This window comes from Gymnoscopelus microlampas (genome assembly GCF_963454915.1).
Source record: "Gymnoscopelus microlampas genome assembly, chromosome: 13".
Classification (NCBI taxonomy): Eukaryota; Metazoa; Chordata; class Actinopteri; order Myctophiformes; family Myctophidae; genus Gymnoscopelus; species Gymnoscopelus microlampas.
Genome location: NC_139950.1, coordinates 29,649,301 through 29,663,471, shown reverse-complemented (window position 1 = coordinate 29,663,471; position 14,171 = coordinate 29,649,301).

The following is a 14,171-nucleotide window of genomic DNA, read 5'->3' as shown; positions in this document are numbered from 1 at the left end:
GTCGCCAACTGACTCGCCACGCCGGCCGCGCTGAATTTACGCCTCGCGTAGGGGACATCTCACTGCTCAATACACCTTTTCCACCGCGCAACATAATTAATTCTACTCACCAAATGTCGGACAAAACGGAAGGGGAGGCAGCTTCGTACCGTTTACCGTGCGCACGACCTCATCACCACAACAGCACGCAGCCGCTGCGGGGTTTTTTTCCTTTTTTTCCAAACTTTTTTTTTGGTCACCATTTTCTCCAGGCACCATTTCTGGTGTAACGTCGGGTGTTTCTTTTCACCAGCCAATCACCTTTCACGTTGCCACGTCCGTTGCCACGTCGCGCTGACGTACGCTAAACAAGCGCTGCCGTGCGCACAATGCAAACGAGCCCAAAGGCGCGCACAAATCAGCCGACCATTGCTTAGACACAAAGTCAGACCTGGCAACGCAGCCTACGCCAATCATGTGTGAGAGATCTACAAGCTATGGGGCAGAGACGCCACCGTATCTTAGCAACAACTACAGCGCTCACTCTCATTGGTCGTGTCACGCTAAGAGCAGTCTCCAGACAATGGCATCGCAGACAGCTTGCTGTTACTGCTGTAGCCATCACAGGCAGTTGCAGCACGACGGACAGGGCGCTGTGATAGCTGCCATGTCGCTAACGCTAACCTGGTTGTCATGCCTGCAGCGGCTGTGCAATCACTTTGTCAACAATGCACGTTCGTGTGGTGAATGTCTATATTGCTGCTCAGTTCGTCCATTGTAGATGGTGTATGTTTGTGTGTGTCTTCTGGAGAACTATGTAGCTCCACAGCAACTACAGTAACTAACGTAATGGCAGGACCGCCCCGTGCAACGCATGTTAGCCTGCATTATGGTCATGTAGTAATTTCAGATAATTTCGCTCCGATTACAGCAGTGTTTATCAACCCTTTCACGCCGCCCCCCCCCCCCCCCCCTGGGACCCCCCCATTCTGTTTGACTCCGTTCCACAAGTAAATATTGTGAAAATAGCCGATCTACAAGCTCGAAACGCCTCACGTTCAGAGGCTTTGTAAGCTTGGAGATCGGCTATTTCCTACATGATTGCCTCTTTCTTACATTCTTTGCCAATGTGGCCCATGTTTTCATAGCATAGTTTATTGACTACTTCTGTTGCAGAAATGGCCATTTCCTTTACTTTCGGTTGTTTATTGTCTCCGCCAGGCCGAAAGGCATGGCGCAAGACTATGTTTCACCCCCTGTCCGTCCGTCTGTGATAGCTAATCTCTCACATCGTTGACTTGATCGCAGCAAAATAACAGCCCGATGTGGAGAGTCAGTGAGAGCTGGATAAACGACGTAAAATGTGTCAAAAGGAGTCTGTACGCCTGTCGATAAATGAACACATGACGTCGGTGGGAGAGCAGATATTGTGTCTTTTGGACAAACAGCAGCGTGGTGCTGATGTTTGTTGTGTGAAGCAGCTTAATGTCAGAGTGTTTGTGTTGGAGCGCCTCAGTGCGGCTGCAGAGTTCATGTGCAACCTCTTCCAGAGAGACACAGAGACACTAGAAACTCTGCTGGGGAAAAACAAACACTGCTGGGCATTGACTTTCCTATGGACATTGATCTACACACTGCAGGTATATCTGCTACACACACAACATCAAACTACACACTGCAGGTATGATGCAGCGTTTGCATTACAGCCAGCATGCCAGCGTAGTTCCCATATGGTTTCAAGGTGGGCTAAACCATATGGACCCCATGTCAGCAATGTCAGCGGCATCCACTTCAGTCCCAACTGCGATGCCCATGCAGGCTATAAGTAGCTTCTACCTGGCCCTTAGGTGGGCCCCAACTAGCCATGTTTATGTGGGACCAAGGCGGGTCCTAACTGGGTTTGCCCATGCAGGCTTTAACTGGGTTCTACCTGGGCCCTAGGTGTACCCTAACCAACCACAGTGCAGTGCCCATCGCTCCAATTGTTGTGACGTCAGGGCTCTCAATACTGCACATTGGTGGAGGAGGAGGGGCCGCAGGGCGACCGCACACATCGCTGAACCAATGGTAGCCCACGGATGTTTCCTCTGTGGATTTACAATCTGCCCCTCTATGCCACATATCATCCGCACTACAGGGTCTTCACTGACCGAGCCACGGCCCCACTGACCCTCATGACGCTACGCCACTTAAACGTGCGGCAGCATGCGCTGGGTTGCCAGGTTTGCACAGCCTGCGCCAGAAACAAGCAACCACCTTCATGAAAAAAAACAAAACACCGAAATGGTCCGCAATGTTCCAGGGGTGTCCCCGCGCGTCCCAACACTCCACAGGGGGTCAGTGGACCATCAGGGGGTCCGCGGACCCCCTGTGGACCCCCTGAAACATAAGAAATATTATTTCTTCAAATTTTTTCCTTTTCCAAAAAAACTTTTCCACAGTTTCACTCCGGCGATTTGGGTCCCCCTATATACACACGCCTGGGCCCCGTGCGCGGCTGGGGTTGAGGGGGGCGTAGCCCCCCGAAACTCTAGTTTAGTATAATACAAGACTTACATTCACAAAAGACAGAGAGAAATCACCTTGAAAATCTTTAGTGATGTGGGCAGAAAGGAGCAATTAAAACTTAATTTGCAATGCTAATTATTGTAGGGGGGTTAGTAAAAATCTGAATTTGCTGTCCTCAAATTGTATTTTGGGGAGGCAGTGGGTGTACAGTATGTGTTGACCCACGAAAGAATGAGAACTGCTTTTAAAATCACTGTTACAGAGATCATCCCACATTTGTAGTTCCCAGCTGAACAGCACTAATTAATTCCGCTGCTGTAGGCTGTAGCGGCCTAATACAGAACTGGTGTGTGTACTACTGTGGTAGATCAACAGCAAAATCCTCAGTGTATTTAAGGTTATAGCGGGTTGTTTACATCGCTTTTTGAATATTCTCAGAGTAAACATTAAGCCCTATATATACACGTTGATAGTGGTTGATTGAAACTCAAGGCTTTGCTTTTTATGTGCTGAAGCACATGGATGCTTTCTGAAGACATAAGGAACATTTAGTTAATAGCTAGTTATAATCATTCTCTATAACTATCATTCTGTATAGTTGATATACCATCAACCTGCCATGTGTGAGACAATTCAGTGGTACTTTTTTCCATGCAGGGAAGATGAGGCGCTGTGTACATCCGCACATCTGACCCTCCTAGAGAAACACCTATGGGAACATGTCTGGGTGTGTGCTGTGATTCTGCACTGGAGCTAATGAGCCACAAAAATTAATTATAGCACTCTGTAGAAGGAAGGGAAGAAAGAGCCAGAGAGGGAGGGAGAAATGGAGAACTGCTTCAGAGTGACAATAGTTCCATGAAAAGCAAAGCTGAGAAGAAAAACTGCTGGATGTGAAAGTGAATGTGTTGTTGATGTACTTTCCAATACAGTGACAATGCTTAGAAACAAATACTGTGACCTACTTTAACTTCACCTAATTAGTAGTTGGGAAAGGAAGTCAAACTTTTTTTGCGAAAGGGAAGTATAATCTAATCAACCAATCTTAAATGATAGTACTAATGACTTTGATGGGAACTGTTTAATGGCCTGACGAGTTTTATGCAGGCAGGGATTCAGTGAAACACTGTGTGACCTAGGCCCAATCCCAACGTCCTCCCTAAAGGCTTAGGGCAATGGTCACACATCCACGTCTGAAGGAGAGTAGCCAACGCATGCCGAAGTGTTGAATGCGTCAATTTCCCATGTTGTCTTGCAGGTCGTGGGCCGTGCAGGTTTTCTGGTGTGTAGTTTGTTTCACATTGGAGTGTTGGGCTCACTTACAGCTTGTCGAGTTCTTTACCTCTACGTCTTCCGTTATTTTCCAATATTGGGACTCCTGGATGTGCATTATTTATGCATATCATTTTGTTTTAGTAAAGTTCTAATAGTTAACCATGGTATCTTTGATTATTACCTTGCAATCAAAATATGGAAACATTTATGTGCACGTTCAAATTCTTACACTATACCTATAGTATCTTAAAGATAATCAAAATAATTGCTTTGGGTCTTGGCATAATACTCCTTTTGCTTCTCAAAGCCAAACACACAATAACCTTGCTCATCCCTTTAACCCCACCCTATCATATACACAGAGATAAACAGTTGTGCAGGCACACACATGTATGCATGCATGCACGCATTCACACGCGCATGCACACGCACACGCACACATACTACAGAGGAACAGCTTAGAGCTTGCCTTAGGTTGTTAGCATAGAGGGCAGTACCAGGGTGACATGAAAGTGGATGAGAGCTTCCCACAGCCACTACCCAGGAAAAGTGACCTGCCACCTGTTTTACAGAAAGGTCCTATCATTAAATTTAATGTGCAGGGTGCATACTTGAAAGTTCACATGCAACTCATTATCAGCATGGCTATTTATAAGTCTTCAATAACCTATAGCTCAAGTCTTGAGGTGTGTCTGTATGAAAGAGTTGTGTGGCATGCAAATGAATTGTAAATTAGACTGCAAATTATTTTGCATGCAGCACACTGCAAAGCAATAAGAACCAACGTATCAAGCTCTAATTAGTTTAAGATGTTTAGAATGCAGAGACACTAGGCTTTTTCAAGTATGCTCAAATTCCTGAGGCCAATATTTACAGATGGAATGTGTGTGCACAGCTTCATTCAGTCGACCTTGCTATAAATTAGGTTAAGGCATGATTTGAAAAATGATCCGAAGTTCAAGTGGGAGATGAAATCCAATTATATTTGTAGAAATGTTGCCCCAGAGCTGCTCTTCAACTGTAGAAGCCCTTTTTCCCCCCCTTGAGCTCAGTGGACTAATATGCTTGCCTTAGATGATGATTACATACAACGTTAGCTGCTGTTTTAGACCATGCTGCCATCAATACATGTCATTGTCTAATGTCTATTCAGAGCTTTGGCCATGAATCTTACATACGTAGACCATTTTCCCATTAATGGCTTTATTTTTGTTTCTCTATTGAGCGGATAAAGCCCCGGCCCCTCTGGTACATTTTACTTCCCGTTTTTCCCCTAATTTCTCACCAATACATCTGTGGTTGTCATTTTAAATCGTATGTCGTGCCACTTTGGCAAACAGGCAGACTAGATTGACTCTCATTCATGAAGGTGTTGCAGGGTAAGTCACAGCGAGCACAGCGATGTCTCAGAGTATAGTTTTTAGATTTAGAAAATAAAATAAACCAAAAACGATGGGATAGGAATAATATAATTTTTCAGTCAATTTGAGCTAATAACTGTTTCTTGAGGAGCTTGGAATGTTGAAATTCATGATCTGAACTTCAACATTCAATTACCGGCAAAACAATCCCACAGTGTGTGGATATATTGACATTTGTACCTTTTGGGAACGATGTCCGTTGGGAATAATGCCCTTTGGGAAAGATGCCCGTTGGGAATGCCTGCCCCTCCAGTTATGCAATACCCATTGTACCTATTGTCAGAGTACCCGTTGTACCCATTGTCACAGTAGTGACAGTTAGTGCAGTACCCATTATCATAGTACTTGATTCTTTTATCAGTATTTTGTCCACACGCACGCACGCACGCATGCGCGCACGCGCACACACACACACACACACACACACACACACACACACACACACACACACACACACACACACACACACACACACACACACACACACACACACACACACACACACACACACACACACACACACACACTCTCTCTCTGTAGGAGGCTAGCCATCTAAGAGGGTTGGTCTATGTGTATATCTGTGTTTGTCTAGAGCTAATCTCTGAAACCGCTGAACCCATCTGCACCACATTGTTTACACTTTGAGCTTGTAGATCGACTATTTTCGGTGTGTGACACCGTGCACAACGAAGTATATCAAGGCCTAGGAGTTCCGACCTAGACCGTGTCAGCCCAGCTTTTTGCACCCATGACACATCATCGACATATACAAATTTTATGCTTCCACTATCCACTCAGAGTCTGTGTATTCATACAGACATGCTCTCCACAAACACATATTTTATAGACAAATGCATACATTCAAGGGCAATGACACACAGTAAGTCTCTCTGTGAAAACAAACACAGAAACGGCATAATAAATTTAAGAGTAACTGCTGAGGCTTTTCACACATATGCATGCACGCGCGCGCGTACACACACACACACACACACACACACACACACACACACACACACACACACACACACACACACACACACATACACACACACACACACACACACACACACACACACACACACACACACACACACACACACACAGTGTATCTCTGTGAAAATAAACACACAAATGCCATAAGAAATTTAAGAGTAATTGCTGAGGCTTTTCACACATGCACTGCACACACGCACGCACACACACACACATACATACATAGTATCTGTGAAAATAAACACACAAATGCCATAAGAAATTTAAGAGTAACTGCTGAGGCTTTCCACACATGCACTTTACACACACACACACACACACACACACACACACACACACACACACACACACACACACACACACACACACACACACACACACACACACACACACACACACACACACACACACACACACACACACACACACACACACAGAGTATTAAATATACAACTCACATATACTTTAGCTCATATTTCTCCTCATGCCAGAGAGACAGAGGTGCAGCACAGAGCACACTGGCTGTGAATGTGTTGTGTGTCCATGTGGTTCTGCTAAATCAAGCCTGATTAATGCTTCTGAGACATGATTTCCCTCACTCTCGGTATTCTCTCCATTCATAACCAGCGGATGAAATGCAACACACATCAGCAATGAAATTCACGCGCACACTCATATACAACCATGGATGCATTGGGTGTGTAGGCAGTAGGCACCCAGATGCATAATGCATGCACATATCTTAAAACTGTAGTGGATCCCTGTTCTCTCAACTGTTGTTTTATAAGGCCCATAAATTAACCCAACTCTTTTCTGTCCAAGCACACATAAAACATGCACATACTGTACAGTATAGTACACACACACACACACACACACACACACACACACACACACACACACACACACACACACACACACACACACACACACACACACACACACACACACACACACACACACACACACACATAGTTAACCATGCACGAGTCACCAATGGGCCTGAAGCACAACTCAGGTTTAACACGCTCTTCCCCTGTGGTATATGTGTGTGTGTGTGTGTGTGTGTGTGTGTGTTTGAAACTGTAATCCGCTCCCTCTGTCTGTTTGTCTCTCTCTCTCTCTCGTTCGCGCTCTATCTCTCTCTTTCTCTCTCTTTCTCTCCCTCTCTCTCTCTCTCTCTCTCTCTCTCTCTCTCTCTCTCTCTCTCTCTCTGTCACACACACATGCGCGCACGTGCGCACACACAAACACATGCTGGTGCTGCCGTGGGCCAGAGGGGTAGGGCAGTGAGATGGAAATGACTTCAGTGGGTCCTGCTGTTAGCTAGGGTCCTCTGGGTCGCACCAGCATGCCCTGCGGCAGCCGAGTTAATGGGATAGCAGCAGGAACGCTGATCAAGCACACTGGCGACACACACACACACACACACACACACACGCAGACACACTCCAAAGTTGCGGCAGGTTCCAATACACAATGCATGTGCATGGGCGCAAAGGGCAAATACACACAGCATCAAAGGGATTCACTGCCATTATCCACACACCTCCGCTACACAGGCATTAGCGCACACCAGTACCCTACAACACTGATGTGCATCACTGCACATCAGTCGATGGCAGTGAAACATGAATGTTACTGTTGCAGCATTCACCATCAGTACCTGCAGCAGACAGTAACGTAATATAGGAAGACAAATCCACCGGCATTTCTTAACTAGGAGTCAGGCTACAAGGTCAGGATGTGGGAACCTGTGACCCGAGATGTTTTGAGTGGCAGAAGAAACAAGCACAAAACTCCTCTGTCCTATGCCGCACCAACGCTTGGCCAATTTGCTTTCATAATTATGGAGTGCTTATTAATTTGAGCGTAAATTACATTTGCATGGAATGTAAAAAAAAAAAGAAAAGTAATGACTGATGACAGAAAATGATTGGCAATTAACTTGATCCCAACATAAATAAATAGAAATTCCGTTGGGGGCACTGATGGAAATTCACAAAACAAAAGCAATCTTCACTTTATCAGAACTATTAAATAGTGCATTCAAAATAATGAGTTCAAACATCAGTTGTTTTTAGTTCCGTTGGTTTGTAGTCACTAGGACATGGATGTGTTAAAAATGCCACTACAACAACTGACAGACCATGGCGTGCATCTCTAGGACCAAATGGACCTGCAGGGAAAGACGGGTCTATTTTGTGCCTTTTTACATTTCACTGTATAAGTAAGTAACTATGAGTGAGCAAATCCTCCGTTAAGTAAATGGAATAGCAATTTATCTTATAAATCTTTTGAAATGGAAATGTCTAGGTTACTGCTCAGAAAAGCGTGTGTGGAATCAACAAATACATGTGCTTTGAGGCCAATGCTGTCAGGGAGTAAGACATTATCATCATCATCATCATTTGTATTTATACATTCACTGCACTGTTTCTTTAGGGCCAAATTGACTTAACCATGCATGACCCATAATCCTGTAGTAAAGAAGCTGTTTAAAATAAGTGTGTTTTCCTCTTTGAAAGGTCCATGTCAGCATATACCATCTCCTTTTAGAGCTATACTGATACATGGCATTCTTTCAGCTGTATTGGGGGTCCTTGCTCTTTGCTATCTAGACATTGCTTGAATCAATGCATTTTAATTATTTATGAATTTGTGTCAAGACTGCATTTTGTTTTCCCCTATCTAAACCTTTAGCAAACTACTAAAACCCACCAATTAAATGTGTGTATGAATGGGTGAATGCAATTGAACATTGTAAAAGATAAAAGGTGCTATAGAAATGTAGACCATTTACCAAACCTGACTGATTAATGCATTATTTTCCTATTTACACACCAATTTCAGTTTTAACTTTTAGATGAGTGATAGATAAGCACTTCTAAAGCGCTTCTAAATCTATGCTTAACACATTTTTTACAAAAATCGGATCAGTTTGAGCTGACTGTGTGTCGCGGGCGGCGATGGTACATCTGTTCTCATTCTGGGTCACATTTTGGGGACTCGCCGTGCACCAACCTTGGAGAAGAGGCACAGTAGGGTGTAAGTTGTTGGCCATCAGCAGTACACTGCAATTTAGGTGTCAACCAGGAGCAACATTTTTGCCATTTGCCACTCGCCTGCTGGGACCAGGTCAGCTGGCGTATGAGTGAGGTGTGTGTGCTCGTTTATTGCTATTTTGTCACTTTAGTTGAAAGAGGCGTACGTGTTCAAAATATGAATATTATTTTTATATACAGTAATATGTTTCATTACACAGGTTTAAATTCTTCAAGCTGGAAAAAAACATATTTCAGTACATATTCTTCTAACCCACATGTGACAATGTTTAAAATGCTTGTATCCAACAGAACTGTACTATACATTAACATGAGTTGGTTAAACCTCTTAAAGTTGACCATGGGTGTCTATATGCTGCTACAGTATAAGCTGCTATTTGAACTGCCTCATATGACGACCAATGCCATTAAATCTAACCATGTACCCTACTGTATGTACAGTACGTAAGCATCTTACTCTATTCATATTAGGAATAAATTGAATATCTGACCTGGTTGTATTTGTTCTTTCTTTCTATCTCTGTTCTCCTTCCCTATTCTGGAATCTATAAATGATGATACAGCTATAGCGCCACCAGTAGCAGTAGCAGCAGCTGCAGCTGGGAGCAAGATGACCATGCGTTTAGAATGATCTTCCCATGTGTAATGGCCTCCTGTTTGAATGCCTGTGGCATCTATTTGCCAGCTTATCTTTGAGCAAGGCAACCCTTAAAGCACACTTAGCAGTATAGTGGCAATTGCAAAATCGCATTACTGTCACATCACTGATAATGCTGATGAATTATTGACCCAAGTCTCTCTTTCAAGAATATCAACAATATTACAAAGACGGCATGTTTCCGTCTACAAAATCTGCCAAGATCGGTCCCATGATCCTGTCAATGGCTGATGCTGGAACACTTATAGGCCTATACATGCATTTGTCTCATCTATAGACTCGACTACTGTAACCCTTCTTGCTGGACTACCTAAACCAACCAATGTTGCTCCATCCTACCTATCACCTACCTATTTATTATTCTGCATACTGTTCGACCCCTAAATATATCAGGTGGCAGGGCATTCTCTTGCCAAGCCTCTCATTTTTGGAACCACCTCCCAATCCATATTGAGTCTAGCTGGTCGACCTATGTAAGAGCAGACTCCAAACGTGCTTTTCGCATCAGCCATTGACTGCATTTAGTCTGAAACAAGTACTATATTACAGTAATCCAGCTTGTCAGTTTTATCTTCTGTCTATTGTGTGTGTGTGTGTGTGTGTGTGTGTGTGTGTGTGTGTGTGTGTGTGTGTGTGTGTGTGTGTGTGTGTGTGTGTGTGTGTGTGTGTGTGTGTGTGTGTGTGTGTGTACATCGCACGCATGTTTTTTACTTATGTTACTTATTATGTGTGCCTGTATGTATGTATTAACTTTGCACTCTTGCATTATATTTGTTGTTGCTTTTACTATTGTTTAGTTTTTATGTGCAGCCCTTTGGGACATTGTGATATTGGGCTACAATAAAATTTTACTTGACTTGCCTTGGCATATGAATGTAATGAAAGGCCTGAAGATGTAATGTTGCTGGCAACAGTTAGCCTGGAGGCTAACTGGTCACTGCAGGCTCCACCATTCAGTAATGTGATTCAACATGGAATGCATGCTATGTTCAGAAAGTATGTGTAATGCACTGTGCTTAAGTGCAGGAGGTGAGGTATGCACCACCTCTTCTATAAGTCTAAAGCTAAATTGATCCTCTAATGTAAAATAAGTGTTTTCTTTTTGGTAGTACTGTTGACATTTTGTTCACATCTTTTGTACTTACAGTACGTAAATATATTATTATTGCATGATGCATATTATATGATGGATACTATACTGTACATGCGGCACCATTATGTTTGTAGTATAATCAAACAGTGTTTGGTGTTGAGTGAAATCCTCTGTACGAAATAAACCACATAAATAATGAATTCTCACTTGCTCTCGGTCTCTCTCTGTCTATGACTCTATAGTGCCTTTCTTTCTTTGCATGTCCCTTACAAGTATGGATGAGCTTCTCAGTGGCCTGCCTCATGACTATTCCTCGTTTCTCCCAATTTAGCCCATTAAGACCTAAGACCTTTCATTACAAATGAGTTTGTTGCTATATACGGTATATAGCTAAAATATACAATGACACAGATGCTTTCCCGATTTAGTTTAGTTTCATTTTATTTGGATCTGTTTACACCTGGATAAAGCTACATGAGCTGCATAACTCTAATGATGAGTATACTGTCAAATTTACCCTAAGCTCTCTCCTTTTTGTCTCTCTCTTGGGTCTCTGAGGGGAATCATGGTTTGTGTTTAAAATCACTTCTAGAAGCATTTTTATACAACTTTTATATTATTATTGTTGTTTTCTTATGGTTCTATTTGCAAAAAACACATTCAATCTGGCTTCCCTATTTTTGGGCATGTCATAGGCGAAGAGTTACGACAACATTAATGAAAAAATGGGGCTTATGTATTTAAAGTCTTCTTCTATAGCACTGACTGGTAATAGTAATATTAACTTGGAGAGCAGCCATCAGGCTCAACAACCAACCTTGACCCCATATTACAACTTTAGACATGCACTGTCTGATCCATTCTTTTGGGATTATCGACTCCTGCTTTTCTCTGGCACCATCTGTTCTTTTGGATTACTGACTCTGCTTTTGACATGGTGCTGTTCAGAACTTTGACAGATATCTGTTAAGGATAACTGTTGAGAGACTTACTTATACTGTATTGATTCATTGTTCATAGACTGTTGACTGTACTATATTGATCCATATATTCACTGTTGAAGGTTCTGAACAACACTTGGGTGCAGTCAGTAAGTTTTGCATGCAGTTCAACCTTCAAAGCTGAGATCTTGAACTTAACCTTGCACTTGCCGTCATATTGAACGGGCTCTTTTGTACATCATTCTCCCCATCCATATTTTTCCTGTTTAAAGTGAGGACTTTGCCAACTATGGTAGTTTCACAGATAAACATGTTATTTTTCAGGATCTACCCGTGTATTTCATTAAATAGAAAAAAGTCTGTTTAACAAAATGTAGAAAGTGAAAACGCCTTTATACATGTACACTGCATAGACTGCATAGAGTACTGCCTGGATACTATGTAGTTTGATGGTCTGTGTCCTGCGTCGACGCTCAAATGAGATGCAAGAAACTTGACGCATCCAGTGTGACTAAAGCCGTTAAACAATGTGTTTTTCTCAGCACAAGCATCTGGTGTGTTCTGTTGGCACCTTTACGCTTACCTGTTCCCATATGTTTCACAAGTCTATTTTATTTTATTTGTTTAAGAAGAAGATTATTATACATCTTCCATTGATTGTTACTCTTAACTGTAACTCCCCTATTTTCTCTCTTGCTGCTGTTGCTACTGTACTGGGACACAGGGGTGGCAGTGGCTCAGGAGATGGAGCGGCCACTTGGGAACAGGAAGGTTACCAGTTTGATCCCGGGCTCCCCCAGAGTTAGTGTCAAAGTGTCCTTGAGCAAGACGCTGAACCCCTAATTGCCCCCTGGTTTCCTCTGCCATTGGTGTGTGTGTGTGTGTGTGTGTGTGTGTGTGTGTGTGTGTGTGTGTGTGTGTGTGTGTGTGTGTGTGTGTGAATGGGTGAGTGGAATGCACAATCATTGTAAAGCGCCTTGGATAAAGGCACTATATAAATGCACCATTTACACCTACTGTATATATCTTAATAGTACACTGTTGTATGACTATCGATAGCAGTAGTTGTACTACTAGTACAACCAGGAAGTAAATAGATTCTGTGGCACGACAGAAAGTGCTCTTATAGCATAATGACAATATATAATGGCATATAGCTCTTAGCATATATGACAAAGTGACAGCGTAGAAGCTACTGTACAGCTTTATACTATACTGTAGTAGGACGTGTTCTTTAACGTGTCACAGTGCTTGGATGGGTGTGTGGGGAGAATAAAACGGTTGCCTCTCGGTAAGTGTTCCTCTCCCTGGCTGCTTACGGTGTCACTTTCTTTCCAGTGCAAAGATTAAGTACCCACAGATCAGCACATTTACTGGGGTTTTCAAAAAACATTTTTTATTTGTGGCTCTCTCGTCTGTCCGTCAACCTCGTATATTGCACACAATGTTCCATGTTTTGATTCAGGATTCAGTAGAGGAACATTGAGCTCTGGGAATCACACAGGTGAATGAAATTCATTATTCGTGCCTATTCATAGGGGCCTGCTGATGTAATCATGCATTACGTTTTAGTTTGACTGGAAGTAATTGGACTTTTAGGGACTTTCTTTTTTGCATCTAATGTCAATATCTCCATTTTGACCATGGGAAATGCTCTGGAAGTGTGAAAAACATATATTTAATATCAGCTGGTCTTAAGATATCTTGTTTGGGAGAAAAGTGTTGGACAGAAGTGGATGGACTAATATTGCCAATGCCATCCTTAATGCCCCGCCATCCTTAATGTCCTGCCACTAGCAGGCAACTGTCGCAAAGTAGGCCAGCTTGATACACTTTAGTACAGAGTTTCAAAAGTGGGTCAGAAGCAGAGGCGTTGTTAGTATTTGAAACATTGGGGGTTAGCCCAGCCCAGAAATCTTTTGATTTTCACCAAATAATTGAACCATTTTCAAGTTATAAATGTAATATAAGATGTGAAACACTGTGCTCTATCAAATGTTTCAGGTATACAGTTTGTAAGGCTGGCTTTCACAACATTACATCAATATAAACAAACTGAGTGCAATCTGAGTTCAAATTTAACTTCATTAATATTGTTATTTTCAGCAGCAGGAGTAAAACCCTAAGAAAAAAAGAGCCTTGTTGTTGATGAAGCATGGTGTGTTGATCATAGCTTCTGCTTCTATTGTGTGACAAGATCTCCTTTTGAACTGTGACTGTGTTAACAGTGAGTCT